Source organism: Artemia sp. Qi Xiang Cuo, chromosome 1 (genome assembly GCF_049724085.1).
Source record: "Artemia sp. Qi Xiang Cuo chromosome 1, ASM4972408v1, whole genome shotgun sequence".
NCBI lineage: Eukaryota > Metazoa > Arthropoda > Branchiopoda > Anostraca > Artemiidae > Artemia > Artemia sp. Qi Xiang Cuo.
In genome coordinates this window covers 85,531,144-85,547,641 of record NC_142794.1, presented here as the reverse complement: position 1 = coordinate 85,547,641, position 16,498 = coordinate 85,531,144, and the positions used below count along the sequence as shown (strand labels likewise).

General features: G+C 33.8%; 1 protein-coding gene across 5 annotated transcripts in view; it reads left to right on the top strand.

The window, feature by feature from the left end:
* Window positions 1-924: 924 nt before the first annotated feature.
* Syx8 (syntaxin 8) overlaps window positions 925-16,498 on the top strand; it is a 39,116-nt gene continuing 23,542 nt past the window's right edge. Inside the window, exons 1-2 of one of the 5 annotated variants that reach the window (XM_089087549.1) lie at window positions 925-1,058; window positions 15,935-16,039. The gene's annotated coding sequence lies outside the window, so the exon portion shown is untranslated. Of the gene's footprint in view, window positions 1,059-1,400; window positions 1,424-1,487; window positions 1,507-2,680; window positions 2,868-2,911; window positions 3,064-15,934; window positions 16,040-16,498 lie in introns of those variants that run through there. The other 4 variants (XM_089087558.1, XM_089087564.1, XM_089087573.1 and 1 more) reach the window with 4 other exon arrangements.

Genomic DNA, 16,498 nt, shown 5'->3' with positions numbered 1-16,498 from the left:
AGTGCTCTATTGATATGTTTATGCTCCCTCGTATTAATCCTAAATCTTATTTTTATCATCATCACGTGAATCATAAATAAAAGCCATTTTAGAAACCTGCTGATTAATCACCACCAAAAATGAATTGGACGCTTTGTCTCTGATGATCCTCACCAGAAGGTTATTCTAAAGTTTTTGCAAAATAAATTGTTTTAATGAGTTAGTGTATGATCGACTATTAAATGTATGTATGTATAGGGTCATTAATAGCTGCATTGTTTGTTCGCGGCATTCTGTTCAGTATTGTCAGAGTAAGAGTATTTTCAAGTTTGAAGGACCCGAGCGCACTGTAATAATCCGAATAGTCCATAGCGTGGAAAAAATGGATAAGAAACTTTTAATAAAGACAAATATTGCTATCCTTTCTTCTGTTTTCTCAAAAGAAAAGAAAATATTTGAACGGCTTTTTTTTTTCTCTTCATTCCTTTTTCGCGCTATGAGCAAACACTACTCAGAAAAAAAATTAGAAAAGTGTACTCCGTTGTATGAATTCCCATTTTAAACAGTGTACCATTTGCACTTTAGTGGGTTGGATGGCTGGAAAGTTGACAAGAGTGAAAGGGCTGCGCAAAGTAGAGAATCAGTACTGTTTTAGTAAAATCAATGTTACTTTTTAATAGTTAGTACATATCATTAGAGCCAACTTTTCATGTTTGAAAACTTAAAGATGTGGAAAACCGCGCGGAGGTGATCCCAAGCGGATTGGCTTATATTTACAATTTCAAAAGCTTGTTGGTTCTAGCGCTAGCAGTGCCCAAAGCTGCAACAATAAACATGAAAAGTGGCAACCCTGATCCCTATCAAGAATAAAAATTTAAGAAGCATTAGAATTTAGAACTTTTGTTCTTCATCAGAATATAAAGCCTATTATTGAATAATAATAGTCTAATCTCTATATTTGATTTCCCAGGACACCCCTGACATAATCATACAATACGAAAAAGGTTAAATGGATTCATCCGAAGCCTATAATTGAAGAAGAAGAAGAAGAAGAATAGTTTTATGCAATTAACAAAAAAGTATTTGGACTGCAACTCTACCTCATTTCCTCTAATGAAATTCGAAAATTAATTCTTTCATACATTTAAATCATTTTGAAGTACCTCTACTCCTCCCTCTAGAGAGCCCTAACCTTTAAAAATATGTGTAGCCTATTATGAAAGTGAAACCTCTTAAAATAGATGTTCTGCTTAAATGAAGTACAATCAAACTGTTGTCAGCTTCACAACTTTGCTTAATCCTATATAAGATTTTAAAGATATGCAAATATATATCCTAAATTCTAAGAAAAAACTATTGATGTGCTTAAAATTCTACTCAAAAACAGGAATTGCATTTTCAGAAATAAGGCCAGAGAAAAAGAAACTGATAACTGAAAATTAAGGTAAAATGTTCTTTTGTCAAAACTTCAATAGGCATAGACCTGTCATGTAGGCAAAGGACCCTCAAGAGGGAGAAGGAGTGGAGGTAGGTGCTTCAAAATACTTTCAGTAAAAATTTATAATTGTGACTCCTGATAAGGAGACATGTTAAGAAAACAATTCTTACTTTAAAATATGTAGGCCTATAATGATCCTAGTTAATATATTATCCAAGGGGAGAACATTTATCATCAAGTCTTTCCTCTATAAATCCTTCTTTTTCCAGCTTAAAAGAAAAAGTTTCCTAAAACAACCATGCTGAGATTCAATGCTTAAATCTTTTGAAATTGCTGCTATAAATTGCCGCCAAATAAGTTGTTTTATAGATAGCATTCATGCTGGTCTTTGTAATTCTGTTTTTTTAATGAGCAGTGGTGCAAATACAAAATATTAATAGCAGTGGTAAAAATCAAAATATTGCTATAAATATACATATACATACAGAGTATATACCCCCCACCCCCCTAATGTGCAAATATATAACAAAATTTCATTCTGAACCTAAATATAACTAAATAAGATGTACCCAAACTCTTAAATATATCTAAATCAGGGTATATATTTGCACATCAGAGGGGTAGAAGTAAAATTAATTTGTGATGTAAATGAAGGTTATATTTAGAATCAGAATGCAATTTTGGTTGTATATTTGCACATTAAGGGGGTGGGGGTATAATATATATATTTTTTTTTAATGATAGAAAATGGTGTGGCAAAAATAAAAATTAAACAACTATTTACATGTTTACATATAACTATTTACATGTTTACATCACATTAGGGGGGCTGGGGGTATATACTCTGTATGTATATGTATATTTACAGCAATATTTTGATTTTTGCCACTGCTATTAATATTTGTATTTGTGCCACTGCTCATTAAAAAATATGGAATTACACAGATAGGCATGACCCCATCTATAAAATAACTTATTTGGCAACTCATAGCAGCAATTTCAAAAGACTTAAGCATTGAATCTCAGCATGGTGGTTTTTGGAAACTTTTTCTATTAAGCTGGAAAAAGAAGGATTTTTAGAGAAAAGACTTGATGATAAAGGTTCTCCCCTTGGATAATATGTTAACTAGGATCATTATACATATTTTAAAGTAAGAATTGTTTTCTTAACATGTCTCCTTATCAGGGGCCACAATTTTAAATTTTTACCATACTTTCCTGGGACACAATTAAGTGTAGCCAATAGCATCCCTGAAAGTTTCATTTTCCTAACCTAAACCCATTCCAAGATTGCCAAAAGAGCTAAAGTTGAATTTTACCAAAATGAAACTTTTAGTAATGGCTAAAATTTTAGTTTAGCTACTTTAATCTATCTTGGAAAGGGGTTAGGTTAGGAAAATTAAACTTTCAGTAATGAATCCAAGGCCAAGAATCTACTCTGGGAAGGCAGGCTAGTGCCATATTTCTATGTTAACCCTCTTCTGATTTCTAAATACTAAAAATTTGCCTAGACCTACTTTACAGATCTATTGAAATTTTGACAAAACAACATTTTCCCTTAACTTTCAGTTAGGCTATCAGTTTCCTTGTCTCTAGTTCTGAAAATGCAATGTCTGTTATTTTGTGTAGAATTTTAAGCCATATCAGTAAGTTTTTTTTCTAAATTTAGGAAATGTACTTGCAGGTTTTTGAAACCTCATAAATTGAGACTGAGCAAAGCTGTGAAGTTGAAAACAGTTTTGATTTCCAAGTTTTAGAAATTTGCCTATTTGACAAGTATTGTCTTCAGTTCAGTTATCAGTTTCTTTTTCTCTGGTTTTAGTTCTGAAAATACAATTCCTGTTATTTGAGTAGAATTCTAAGCCATATCATTGGTGTTTTTTTCCAATTAGGAAATGTATTTGTAGATCTTTGAAACCTCATAAATAAGGATTGAGCAAAGTTTTGAAGCTGAAAGTAGTTTTGTTGTACTTATTTTAAGTACAAGATCTATTTTGCAAGGTTTTGCTCTTATAACACAAATATTTCAAAGATCATTGAAGGTTGGGGCTGTCTAAAGGGAGAAGGAGTAGAGGTAGGCACGTCAAAATACCTTCCCAGGACCAAATTTAATATTTAGTGTAGATCCATCACAAAAAGTTTCATTTTCTTAACCTAACCTCTTTCCAAGATAGCAAAAAGTAGCTAAATTACCCTACATTCGGAATCACGGGTCCAGAGTAATAAGCTAAAACTTTCAGGACTTGTTAAGGGGGATGTTAGAATAACACTATGTGGGAATGTTGAAATAAATCTAAACACTCTATCTCAATTCAATTTAATAAAAAGCTATAACAGCTATAGCCTAACAACAACTTGGAGTATTAATTGAAACTTACAGTGCATGTTGAGGGGTATGTTGAACTAACCATAAGGTACTAAATGGATACAGCTTCTGATATTTCTACTGCTACTGTTAATACTTTGGCTAATACTAAGGGTATTGAGGAGAAATTTCCACGAAATGCTGGAGCATTTTTAACTAAATTGAATAAAATTATATTATGTACATAGTGTGACTATAAGTAGTAGTAGTAGCAGTATATTACTGCTTCTGCTACTAGTACCACTATTACCAAGGCTAATGGTATTCATTTGTAACTTTCAGAGACTGTTGGGGAGAAGTTGGGCTGTGTCAAAATTCTATGTGCATGCAGATCCTCAAAAGTGCATACAAGCAATATCTCTAAAACAGATTAAAGAATTAAGTTGAAACTATCCAGGGGTGAGGAGAGAATGTTCAACCAGACCAAAAAGGCACAGTTTGAATACTATTACTGCTACTACTAATGATCCTATTACTACTATCCCTAATACTATTCCCAATGCTCTTGCTAAGATAACTACTACTATTGCTAATGGCAAGGTTATTAATAAGACTTTTAGGAAATGGTGAGGGCAGTGTTGAACTGAATCATAAAAATAATGTACATGTGGGTTATTAAAGGGATGTATTAACAATATCCCCGTAACGCCTTAGGATATTAAGCTGAAACTTCCAGGGGTGCAAATGTTACTGCCAATTTTGTTAGTACTTCTTTTACTAGCATTACTGCTATTATTTAAATAAATCAAAATAGTTTAAGTGCATCTAGGGTGTCAAAATAGATCAGTTTGTTAAGATATCCAGGCAGGATATCTTAGGACTGGAAAAGGGTATAAAGTAAAAACTATCAGGAAAAGTTTATGTTGCTTTAAAATTAAAACAAAAGGCAGCATTTTCGTGCTGGTTGTAAATAACAAATTTCAACAATATCTTAAAAATTATTGAAGGCAATAAGTTGAAACTTTCAGAGCTACTACTATTACTATTTCTGTTCATACTATTGAACTAAACCAAAAGGATGTAAGTGCATCTAAGTTGTCAAAATAGAATAGACAGAATGTTTTAAGAACAAGATAGAGCGTTAAATTGTATTTTTCATGGAAAGTTGAGGTACAAAAATAATACAAAATGTACAATCTGTATCCAGGTTTTCAAAAGGGTGTATACTGTTAGAAACTGTAAAAAAAAATATTGTCAGACACATAAATATTGAGCCAAAATCTAGATTCATAAGAGAGAAAAACCAAAAACATTTAGAATATTCTTCTGTTAACCAATGAAAAAGATTATGTCTAAAAACAAACAAAAATTAATTAAAAAAAAACTTATTCCCTAAAAGAAGTTTTCCAGAGAAAAGTAGAGTTACATTAAACAGAGATGAGCAGAAATAAAGTCAAATTATTTTCCAAGCATAAAATCAACATAAATCATCATCAATAAATAAATGAAATAAAAAACAAATGGAAATAATAAATTCAGAATTATTAAGACTTTCCGGAATGAATATCAGTATATATATTAAGTCAATCCACAATTGTTTGGTTATTTTTCAATAATCTTGGTTATGATGGTATTTTTTTCATTATTATTAGAAATTGAGTCACATAGACCGAAATAAAAACTGTTTTCAGTAAAGTACAAATTAGGTTCTGTTGTTCAGAAGGAAAGAGGGTGGAGGGGGGGGCATCGTTACTCTGCTTAGTTTATGCTCGTTTGAATATGGCTCGGCTATGCAACGTAATTACTTTTCTTTTTGGGTTTTATTTATTTAAAGTCATAATTAATAGTAGGAGTATGGGGAGTAATATTAATAGCAGCAGTAGCAGTAATAGAATTCACATTTTACCTTATTGGTCTAGTTCAAAATTCCCTCTTTGTGCCCTGATACTTTCATCTGAATACTTTAATCTGTTTCTGAGATCTTGGACATAGCTGATACATCCTTTTGACAAATTACATGCACATAGTGTTTTTATTTAGCTCTCTAATATCCTTAATCTCCTTAGCTTTAGTAGTAATATTAATCATGCTAATATTGGCTTTTGGTTATTTCAACACCCCCCCCCCCCAAAAAAAAAAATTAAAATGTCACCTTCATACCCTTACCCTTATTGATAATATTAGGAACAGTAATAGAATTAGTATGCCCAAACTGCCTTTTGGTCAGTTGAGCATCCTTCTCATCATGTCCTGGTTCCTCAAATTGAACACTCTAAACCATTCCAAAAATATTGCCAATATATCCTTTTGACAATTGTTTGCACATAGTGTGTTCTGATTTTAGTTTGACTTCCGATCAACATATTTTGAATTTTTACCTTATCACCCGTAGCCTTAGTAGTAATCACAAAAGAATTACTAGGTGTAGAAATATAAGCGGTGGTAGTAGCAGTAGATAATTCCCTCCAACATTCCCTGAGAACTTTACCTGAATGCCATTGTTTGTTTTTTTTTACACAAAAGGTCAAACACGTCCCCTTCCCCGATAACAAATTCTATATGTAAAGAATCGACGAATTGTGTATCTTACAGTCCTTGCCCGAAGGACAACATATTTTGAATTTTACACCTTAATACCTTTAGCCTTAGTAGCAACCATAATAGAATCAGGAGGTGTTGAAACGTAAGTGGCGATAGTAGCAGTTCGAGTAGTAGCAAATAACACCCCCCAAATTCCCTCAGAACTTCAACTTAATGCCATTGACCTTTTTTTTACACAGAGTCAAACACGCCCTCTTCCCCAATAACAAATTCTATATGTAAAGAATCAGCTAATTGTGTAACTTATGATGAGGGGGATGGTCAATTGACCAAAAGGCAATATTTGCGCGCTACTACTCCTACTATTACTACTGCTTTTACTGCTACTTCTATTTGCGACTACTACAAAGGCTAAGGGTGCTAAGCGGAAAATTTCTAGAAATATTCAGGGAGAAGTTGAACTAAATTCAAACACATTATGTGCATCCAGGTTGCCAAAAGGGTGCATCATCAATATAGGAACGGTTTAGAATATTCAGTTAAAACTTAAAGGGTATGATGTGGGGGGCGCTGAACAAACCAACAGGCAATATTTACATGCTACTACTACTGCTGCCACTGTTACTCCGACTAAAACTCAAGCTAAGAGTAGTAAGGTGAAAATTTCAGTTAATGTCGAGAGGATACTAAACTAAATCAAAACGCACTGTATCGATGTAGGTTGCCAAAAAAAAAGTTTAAAAAATATCACCTGAACAGCTTAGATTATGGAGTCGAAACTTTTAGAGCATGCCGAGAGGGATGTTGGACTAACCAAAAGCCACTATGAGGATATTAGTCTTGCTGTTATTAAAATTACTGCTACTACTGAGGCTAGAGTCAAACTTTTAGGGGATGATATAAAATTAAATCAAAAGGCAGCATTTCCATGCTGGTTGTAAATAACAAATTTCAACAATACTTAAAAATTATTGAAGGTAATAAGTTGAAACTTTCAGAACTACTACTATTACTGTTTCTGTTCATACTATTGAACTAAACCAAAAGGATGTAAGTGCATCCAAGTTGTCAAAATAGAATAGACAGAATGTTTTAAGAACAGGATAGAGCGTTAAATTGTATTTTTCATAGAAAATTGAGGTACAAAAATAATGCAAAATGTACAATCTGTATCCAGGTTTTCAAAAGGGTGTATACTGTTAGAAACAGTAAAAAATTTTTGTCAAACATATTAATATTGAGCCAAAATCTAGATTCTAGAGATAGAAAAACCGAAAACATTTAGAATATTATTCTATTAACCAATGAAAAAGAATATGTCTAAAAACAAACAAAAATTAATTAAAAAAAAACTTATTCCCTAAAAGAAGTTTTCCAGAGAAAAGTAGAGTTACATTAAACAGAGATGAGCAGAAATAAAGTCAAATTATTTTCCAAGCATAAAATTAACGTAAATCATACGTCAATAAATAAATGAAATACAAAACAAATGGAAATAATAAATCTAGAATTATTAAGACTTTCCGGAATGAATATCAGTATATATATTAAGTCAATCCACAATCGTTTGGTTATTTTTCAATAATCTTGGTTATGATGGTATTTTTTTCATTATTATTAGAAATTGATTCACATAAACCGAAATAAAAACTGTTTTCAGTAAAGCACAAATTATGTTCTGGTGTTCAGAAGGAAAGGGGGTGGAGGGAGAGGGGCATCTTTGCTCTGCTTATTTTCTGCTCGTTTGAATATGGCTTGGCTATGCAATGTAATTTCTTTTCTTTTTGGGTTTTATTTATTTATAGTCATAGTTAATAGTGGGAGTATGAGGAGTAATATTAATAGCAGCAGTAGCAGTAATAGTATTCACAATTTCACATTTTAACTTATTGGTCTAGTTCAAAATTCCCTCTTCGTGCCCTGATACTTTCATCTGAATACTTTAATCTGTTTCTGAGATCTTGGATATAGCTGATACGTCCTTTTGACAAATTACATGCACATAGTGTTTTGATTTAGCTCTCTAATACCCTTAGTCTCCTTAGCTTAAGTAGTAATAGTCATCATGCTAATATTGGCTTTTGGTTAGTTCAACACCCCCCCCCCCCCCCCAAAAAAAAAAAATTCAATGAAAATGTCACCTTTATACCCTTAACCTTATTGGTAATATTAGGAACAGTAATAGAATTAGTATGCCCAAACTGCCTTTTGGTCAGTTGAGCATCCTTCTCATCATGTCCTGGTTCCTCAAATTGAACACTAAACCATTCCTAAAATATTGCCAATATATCCTTTTGACAATCGTTTGCACATAGTGTGTTCTGATTTTAGTTCGACTTCCAATCAACATATTTTGAATTTTTACCTTATCACCCTTAGCCTAAGTAATAATCACAAAAGAAGTACTAGGTGTAGAAATATAAGCGGTGATAGTAGCAGTATGAGTAGCAGTAGATAATTCCCTCCAACATTCCCTGAGAACTATACCTGAATGCCATTGGTTTTCTTTTTACACAAAATGTCAAACACGCTCCCTTACCCGATAACAAATTCTATATGTAAAGAATCGGCGAATTGTGTAACGTACAGTCCTTGCCCGAAGGACAACATATTTCGAATTTTACACCTTAATACCTTTAGCCTTAGTAGCAACCATAATAGAATTAGCAGGTGTAGAAACATAAGTGGCGATAGTAGCAGTGCGAGTAGTAGTAAATAACACCCCCAACATTCCCTCAGAACTTCACCTTAATGCCGTTGACTTTTTTTTCACACAAAGAGTCAAACACGCCCCCTTCCCCAATAACAAATTCTATGCGTAAAGAATCAGCTAATTGTGTAACTTATGATGAGGGGGATGGTCAATTGATCAAAAGTGAATATTTGCACGCTACTACTCCTACTACTATTACTACTACTATTACTGCTACTTCTATTGCGACTACTACAAAGGCTAAGGGTATTAAGCGGAAAATTTCTAGAAATGTTCAGGGGGAAGTTGAACTAAATTCAAACACATTATGTGCATCCAGGTTGCCAAAAGGGTGCATCATCAATATTTTAGGAACGACTTAGAATATTCAGTTAAAACTTAAAGGGAATGATGTGGGGGACGCTGAACAAACCAAAAGGCAATATTTACATGCTACTGCTACTACTGTCACTGTTACTCCTACTAAAACTCAAGCCAAGAGTAGTAAGGTGAAAATTTCAGAGAATGTCGAGAGGATACTAAACTAAATCAAAGCGCACTGTATCAATGTAGGTCGCCAAAAAAAAGTTTAAAAAATATCGCCAGAACTGCTTAGAGTATGGAGCCGAAACTTTTAGAGTATGCCGAGAGGGATGTTGAACTAACCAAAAGCCACTGCGAGGATATTAGTCCTGCTGCTGTTAAAATTACTGCTACTACTGAGGCTAAAGTGAAACTTTTAGAGGATGTTTGGGGGGGGGAGTTACAACTAAATCAAAGCACCCTAAGTGCATGCAGGTTGCCAAAAGGGAATATAAGCAATACCTTAGGAACAGCTTAAAATATTAAGTTGAAAATCTGAGGTCATATTGAAGGTGGGTTTTGAACTAAGCAAGAGAGATTATGTACATGTACTACACTAATGCTACGACTATGTACTGCTGCTACGACTACTACTACTGTTACTAAGGGTGTTAGGGTGAAGGTTTCAGCCAGATTTAAGGTGACGTGAATTAAATCAAAACACAGAATGCAAATGAAGGTTTTTCAAAATTAAGACTCTAAAGTATAGTAAGCTAAAGGGTACAAGTCCCGCCCATAGCCCACCAAACTATTATCATACCCAACAGGTGGGGCCTGCATCCTACGTTGGGAATCACGGGTCTAGAGTAATAAGCTGAAACTTTCAGGGCTTGTTAAGGCGAATGTTAGAATAACACTATGTGGGAATATTGAGAAGGATGTTGAAATAAATCTAAACACACTATCTCAATTCAATTTATTAAAAAGCTGACAGTTATAGCCTAACAACAACTTGGAGTATTAACGAAACTTACAGTGCATGTTGAGGGGTATGTTGAACTAACCATAAGGTACTAAATGGATATCAGCTTCTTATATTTCTACTGCTACTGTTTATACTTTTTCTAATACTAAGGGTATTGAGGAGAAATTTCCACGAAATGCTGGAGCATTTTTAATTAAATTAATAAAATTATATTATGTAGATAGTGTGACTATAAGTAGTAGTAGTAGCAGTATATTACTGCTTCTGCTATTAGTACCACTATTACCAAGGCTAATGGTATTCATTTGTAACTTTCAGAGACTGTTGGGGAGAAGTTGGGATGAGTCAAAATTTTATGTGTATGCAGATCATCAAAAGTGCATACAAGCAATATCTCTAAAACAGATTAAAGAATTAAGTTGAGACTATCCAGGGGTGAGGAGAGAATGCTCAACCAGACCAAAAAGGCACAGCTTGAATACTATTACTGCTACTACTAATGATCCTATTACTACTATCCCTAATACTATTCCCAATGCTCTTGCTAAGATTACTACTACTATTGCTATTGGCAAGGTTATTAGTAAGACTTTTAGGAAATGGTGAGGGCAGTGTTGAACTGAATCATAAAAATAATGTACATGTGGGTATTAAAGGGATGTATTATTAATATCCCTGTAATGCCTTAGGATATTAAGCTTAAACTTCCAGGGGTACAAATATTACTTACTGCCAATTTTGTCTAGTACTTCTTTTAATAGCATTACTGCTACTATTTAACTAAATCAAAATAATTTAAGTGCATCTAGGTTGCCAAATTAGATCAGTTTGTTAAGAAATCCAGGCTGGATATCTTAGGACTGGAAAAGGGTATAAAGTAAAAACTATCAGGGAAAGTTTATGTTGCTTTAAAATTAGATCAAAAGGCAGCATTTCCATGCTGGTTGTAAATAACAAGTTTCAACAATACTTAAAAATTATTGAAGGCAATAAGTAGAAACTTTCAGAGCTACTACTATTACTATTTCTGTTCATACTATTGAACTAAACCAAAAGGCTGTAAGTGCATCCAAGTTGTCAAAATAGAATAGACAGAATGTTTTAAGAACAGGATAGAGCGTTAAATTGTATTTTTCATGGAAAGTTGGAAAAATAAATGAAATACAAAACAAATGGAAATAATAAATCCTGAATTATTAAGACTTTCAGGAATAAATATCAGTTTGTATATTAAGTCAATCCACAATCGTTTGGTTATTTTTCAATAATCTTGGTTATGATGGTATTTTTTTCATTATTATTAGAAATTGAGACACATAGACTGAAATAAAAACTGTTTTCAGTAAAGTACAAATTATGTTCTGGTGTTCAGAAGGAAAGGGGATGGAGGGGGGGGGGGGCATCTTTACTCTCCTTAGTTTCTGCTTGTTTGGATATGACTCGGCTATGTAATGTAATTTCTTTTCTTTTTGTGCTTTATTTATTTATAGTTAGGGCAGAACTAGTAAAAGTAATAGCCCTGGAACTTTAAACTTAATAGCCGCTGTTATTCTTTGGATATTGTTGAGACATGACAACCAGGATGCACGTGATGCAGTTTGATTTCTTTTTTTTTAAGTAAAATAGATTTTCCCTGTAAGTTTCTATTTTATACCCAATCCCAGTCCAGAAAAATCCCGCCTGAACGTCTTGACAACCTTCGTTATTTTGACAACCTGGATGTACTTAAAATATTTTGATTTACTTTAACATTCGCAGTAATAATAGCAGCAGTACTAGTAGCAAAAGTGGTATTAATTTTGGTAGGCTAGGAAGTTTCGGTTTAATATCCTAAGGCGTTGCTGGACATTGCTAATAGAGAGAGAGAGAGAGAGAAAAGAAAGAGAGAGAGAGAGAGAAAGAGAGAAAGAGAGAGAGCGAGAGAGAGAGAGAAAGAAAGAGTGAGAGAGAGAGAGAAAGAAAGAGAGTGAGAGAGAGAAAGAAAGAGAGTGAGAGAGAGAGAGAACGAAAGGGAGTGAGAGAGAGAACGAAAGAGAGTGAGAGAGAGATAACGAAAGAGAGAGAGGGAGATAGAGAGAGAGAGAGAGAGAGAGATGCCCTGATAGTTTCAATTTAAGATTTAAATCTGTTTCTGAGACATTGCTGATACATTTTTTTGATAACATAAATGTACATATTGTGTTTTGAATTAAACAACCATCCCTTTCTTAAGGTTCCACATTAATACCATTAGTCTTAGTAATAGCAGTAGTGGTGGTACTACTACAACTACTTGTAGTAGCAGAATGCAAATAGAGCATTTTCATTAATTGAACATACCCCTCAACATGCCCTGAAAACTTCAACCTGATATAGTAGTCGTAGTAGCAGCAGTAATAGTAGTATTAGTTTGCATATACTGTCTTTTTGCTTAATTCAGAATCCCTCTTAACATTCCCTGAAAGTTTCAGCTGCATACCCTTAGCCTCAGTAGTAGTAGTAGCTGTAGAAGTAGTAATAGCAATATCCATAGAGTTCCTTTAGGTTAGTTCTACATCCTTCTCCACACACCTTGAAAGTTTCTACTTAAAACTCTAATCTGGTCCTGAAATATTGCTCATATGCTCCATTGACAACCTGCATGTATATAATATATTTTTTCTCAGTTGAAAATTCCCTCTAAACATTCCCTGAAGTTTCACCTTAATACCATTAACCTCACTTGTAGCACTAGTAGTAGAAGCAGTATGCACATAGTGCCGTTTGGTCATTTAAAAATCCGCCTCAAAATATCCTGGAAGTTTCAACTTAATGCTCTAAGCTGTTCCTGAGATTATTATTGTATACCCTTTTGACAATATACAAGCTTATAGTAAGGCAAGATATTTATTCAAAGCTTCACCTCAATACACATAACTTATGTTGTAAAAATAGCTGTAGTAGTAATAATATTGGTTGATCCCTGAGAACTTTACCTGAATGCCATAGGCTTTTTTTTTACACAAAAGGTCGAACACGTCCCCTTCCCCTATAACAAATTTTATATATAAGAATCGGTGAATTGTGTAACTTACAGCCCTTGCCTGAAGGACAACATATTTCGAATTTTATACCTTGATACCTTTAGCCTTAGTAGCAACCATAATAGAAGTAGGAGGTGTAGAAACGTAAGTGGTGATAGTAGCAGTGTGAGTAGTAGTAAATAACACCCCTAAAATTCCCTCAGAACTTCACCTAAATGCCATTGACTTTTTTTACACAGAGTCAAACACGCCCTCTTCCCCAACAACAAGTTCTATACGTAAAGAATCGGCTAATTGTGTAACTTAAAGCCCTTGCCCCAAGGACTGTGTAAGTTGTCATCCCAGAGTCATAGCTATTGCACCTTTCGACTATGCCGAACAAGATGGCAGTATCAAAATTTTCATTGGATCTTTGGGGGACAAGGCGCAAAGAAGGAGAGCTGTATACCCTCCAGTCCCTTTTGACTTTTTAAAAAGGCACTAGGTGTTTCAGTTTGTAATCAAATGAGCCCTTCCAAAGTTTGAAAACATGTGAAGTATTAAAAAAGAAAATGAGGTTGTGGTCTTCTGTAAACCCTTAAAGGCTAGAATATAATTTGTAAAGTACAGAAACAATAGATATTTTGAAGTGTCTTTTATTTTATTTATTATAACCAGTGCAGAATTTATGTACAAGTTAAACAAGCTCTAGGTCACAACCACCTCTTTATTTGGAACACCATAAAACAAAGAGCCCAAGAAAACACAGAAGCCTTTTTTTTTGCAATCTTTAGCCTTCTATCTCAATCAGTATCCATCGTCAACGAATTATTTGGAACTTCATATCATTCTTGATAGTACTTAGAACATCTTTCTGTAATTTGTACAATTACAAAACTTTCTCTTTTCGTCGATAGAGGGTAGAGACTTCTGCAATATGGTTCTTTAATGTGATGAATTTGATGGGGTAAATTGCATCAAGACAAAACACTCTTTGTGGGTGTTTTCTCTCTTGTTAGATCCCTGACAAATAATCCCAGGCTTGTAAGTTCTGGTGTTTAACTTGAACCTAATTTAATCGTTTCATGTCTTCAAACCAAAACTCTTACCTAACTCACGTCGAAATCTAAACTAATTTCTATTTTTCTTTTTTTAATATATTTTGCTTCAACGATTCCAGAGACATCTTCGGTATAATTAATATGCTTCCACTATTATCCCAGCAAAAGAAATTCCTTGGTTCCTAAATATTCTAAAATTCAGGAGATTTCTTCTTTATGTGTTTTTAAGACGAAGGTTATATTAACCGATATTATTACAAAAGTGGCTAATCCACTTTTAGGTCTACACAGGTAAAACCCTTGCAAGAAGGGGGGAGAGGTACACAGATATAAGTATACAAAAGAACTTTACTATTAGCCCGAGTCACTCTTTAATAGCTTCTTTGCACAAACTGTCTGACTTGTAGTCAATGGAGGTAATGCTTGTTAAAGGGGTAAAATAATTGGCAATTTAGTCGGCTTCTTGCTTTTCTTAAAGTAAAGTCAATATTTTTTTCTTTTTTTTTTATTTAAACAACGATAATTTAGACACTACAAAATTTGAAAGTGTTCACTCATATCATCAACTTCTTCTATTGACAAATTCTAAATGTTATCTTTTGAACTTCAATATGAACATCAATCCCCTGTTCACGCCGTTTTGCTACCAATTTTGAATACATTCCTGGATTCAATGGCCTAGTAGGTTTTCTCACCCATGGACGATTTTCTACAACTCTTGGTCTAACAACTATAGAGTCGGGCGTGGTTTTATAAAACAAGGATGGCAGTTTTCTTGTCTTTTCCGTGAACTTTCGCATTATCCACTTTGTCTTTTGTACTTCCACGAATTGGTGTCACTGGAAAGATTTCCACTTGCTCTTTATTGACTTTCGCTTTAGTGATTGCACGAACTGCTGGTAGTTTAAGAGACTTCCTTCCTCTTTTTATTGATTTCATTTCTTCTCTTCCATCGTTGGTAGACATAGGACTGGTAACCATAGAGAAACCAATTGTTTTTCCAACTTTCATTTTAGAATCTTTATCACTGTGGTATAAAGTCATTCTCTCCCCAATAAACTCCATATTACTTTCATCGTCCGACATAAACAGATCTCCCTCTCGTACGGGCAACAGTGCACAAGTGGCTAACATCTTTTTCTAAACTTATCGTCCAAGTGTTTTTAACAAACTACTCCAACTCACAATCTGGCATGTGATTTATAGAACAGATGACGTCATTTTATATTGAGAGCCATTTACTACTTATAGCATTATGCTTATTGCATAGATGACGTCACCCAACAGTTCGTAATAACGAACTGCAATTGAGCAGTAATTCCGGCTGGACATATACCAAAACTCTAAACACTTTTTATAACAATAGACACAATAAATAAATTGGCTTTTTAAGCTAATTCCAAAGATAAAAGTTCATTAAGTTTAATGTTATTCGTAAAAAAGACGAGTCTGAAAAAATGTACTTTTTTTTAAACGGGGAAACACCCTCAAAAATTTAAGCTATATTAGTGAAAATCACACTATCAGACTAGGTATATTTGAAAACCTTGCTGTTGAGGTTAAAAGCTTCTATCTACAAAAATGTGGAATTTTGAATTTTTTGCCAGAAAAAAATAACAAATGCATGTTTATTTAATTTTTTTTTTCAGGTGTAATTATATCAAACCAATTGTTCTAGAAGATCGGAAAAGAAGCTAACTGGATTGGAAATCAAAAGTTCTAATACCCTATTAAGTTACCAAAAAGATTGGAAGGCAAGTAGACCCCCTTCGACGCTCCTTTTTCCTAACATTGAAAATTGAAAGTTTCAATGTTACGACGTAAAGAATAAATATCGTATCGACATCTTGACTGACGAATTCAGATGTTTTGAACTGGACTTATGCTTTTAATTCTTGTTTGGCCTCGGAAGATATTAATAATAGAATACTAACCGCTCATTTTATTCCTAGAAAGTTCAGGGTATCCCTTATAGTAGAATGTACCCGTGTAGAACCGAGTGACGGAGAAACTGATGACTCAGGTGAATTTTACTAACAGTTACAGGAGCAAATAAACAGGGTCCCAAGTAGCAATATGGTGTTTCTATTAGGAGATTTTAATACCCAGGTCGTTAGAAGTAAGTATAAGTGGTAGCCTAGCCTTGGTAAATTTGATGTAGGGAAGGAAAACAGTAATGGCTACAGACAACTGCAATTTTGCAGGTATAACTA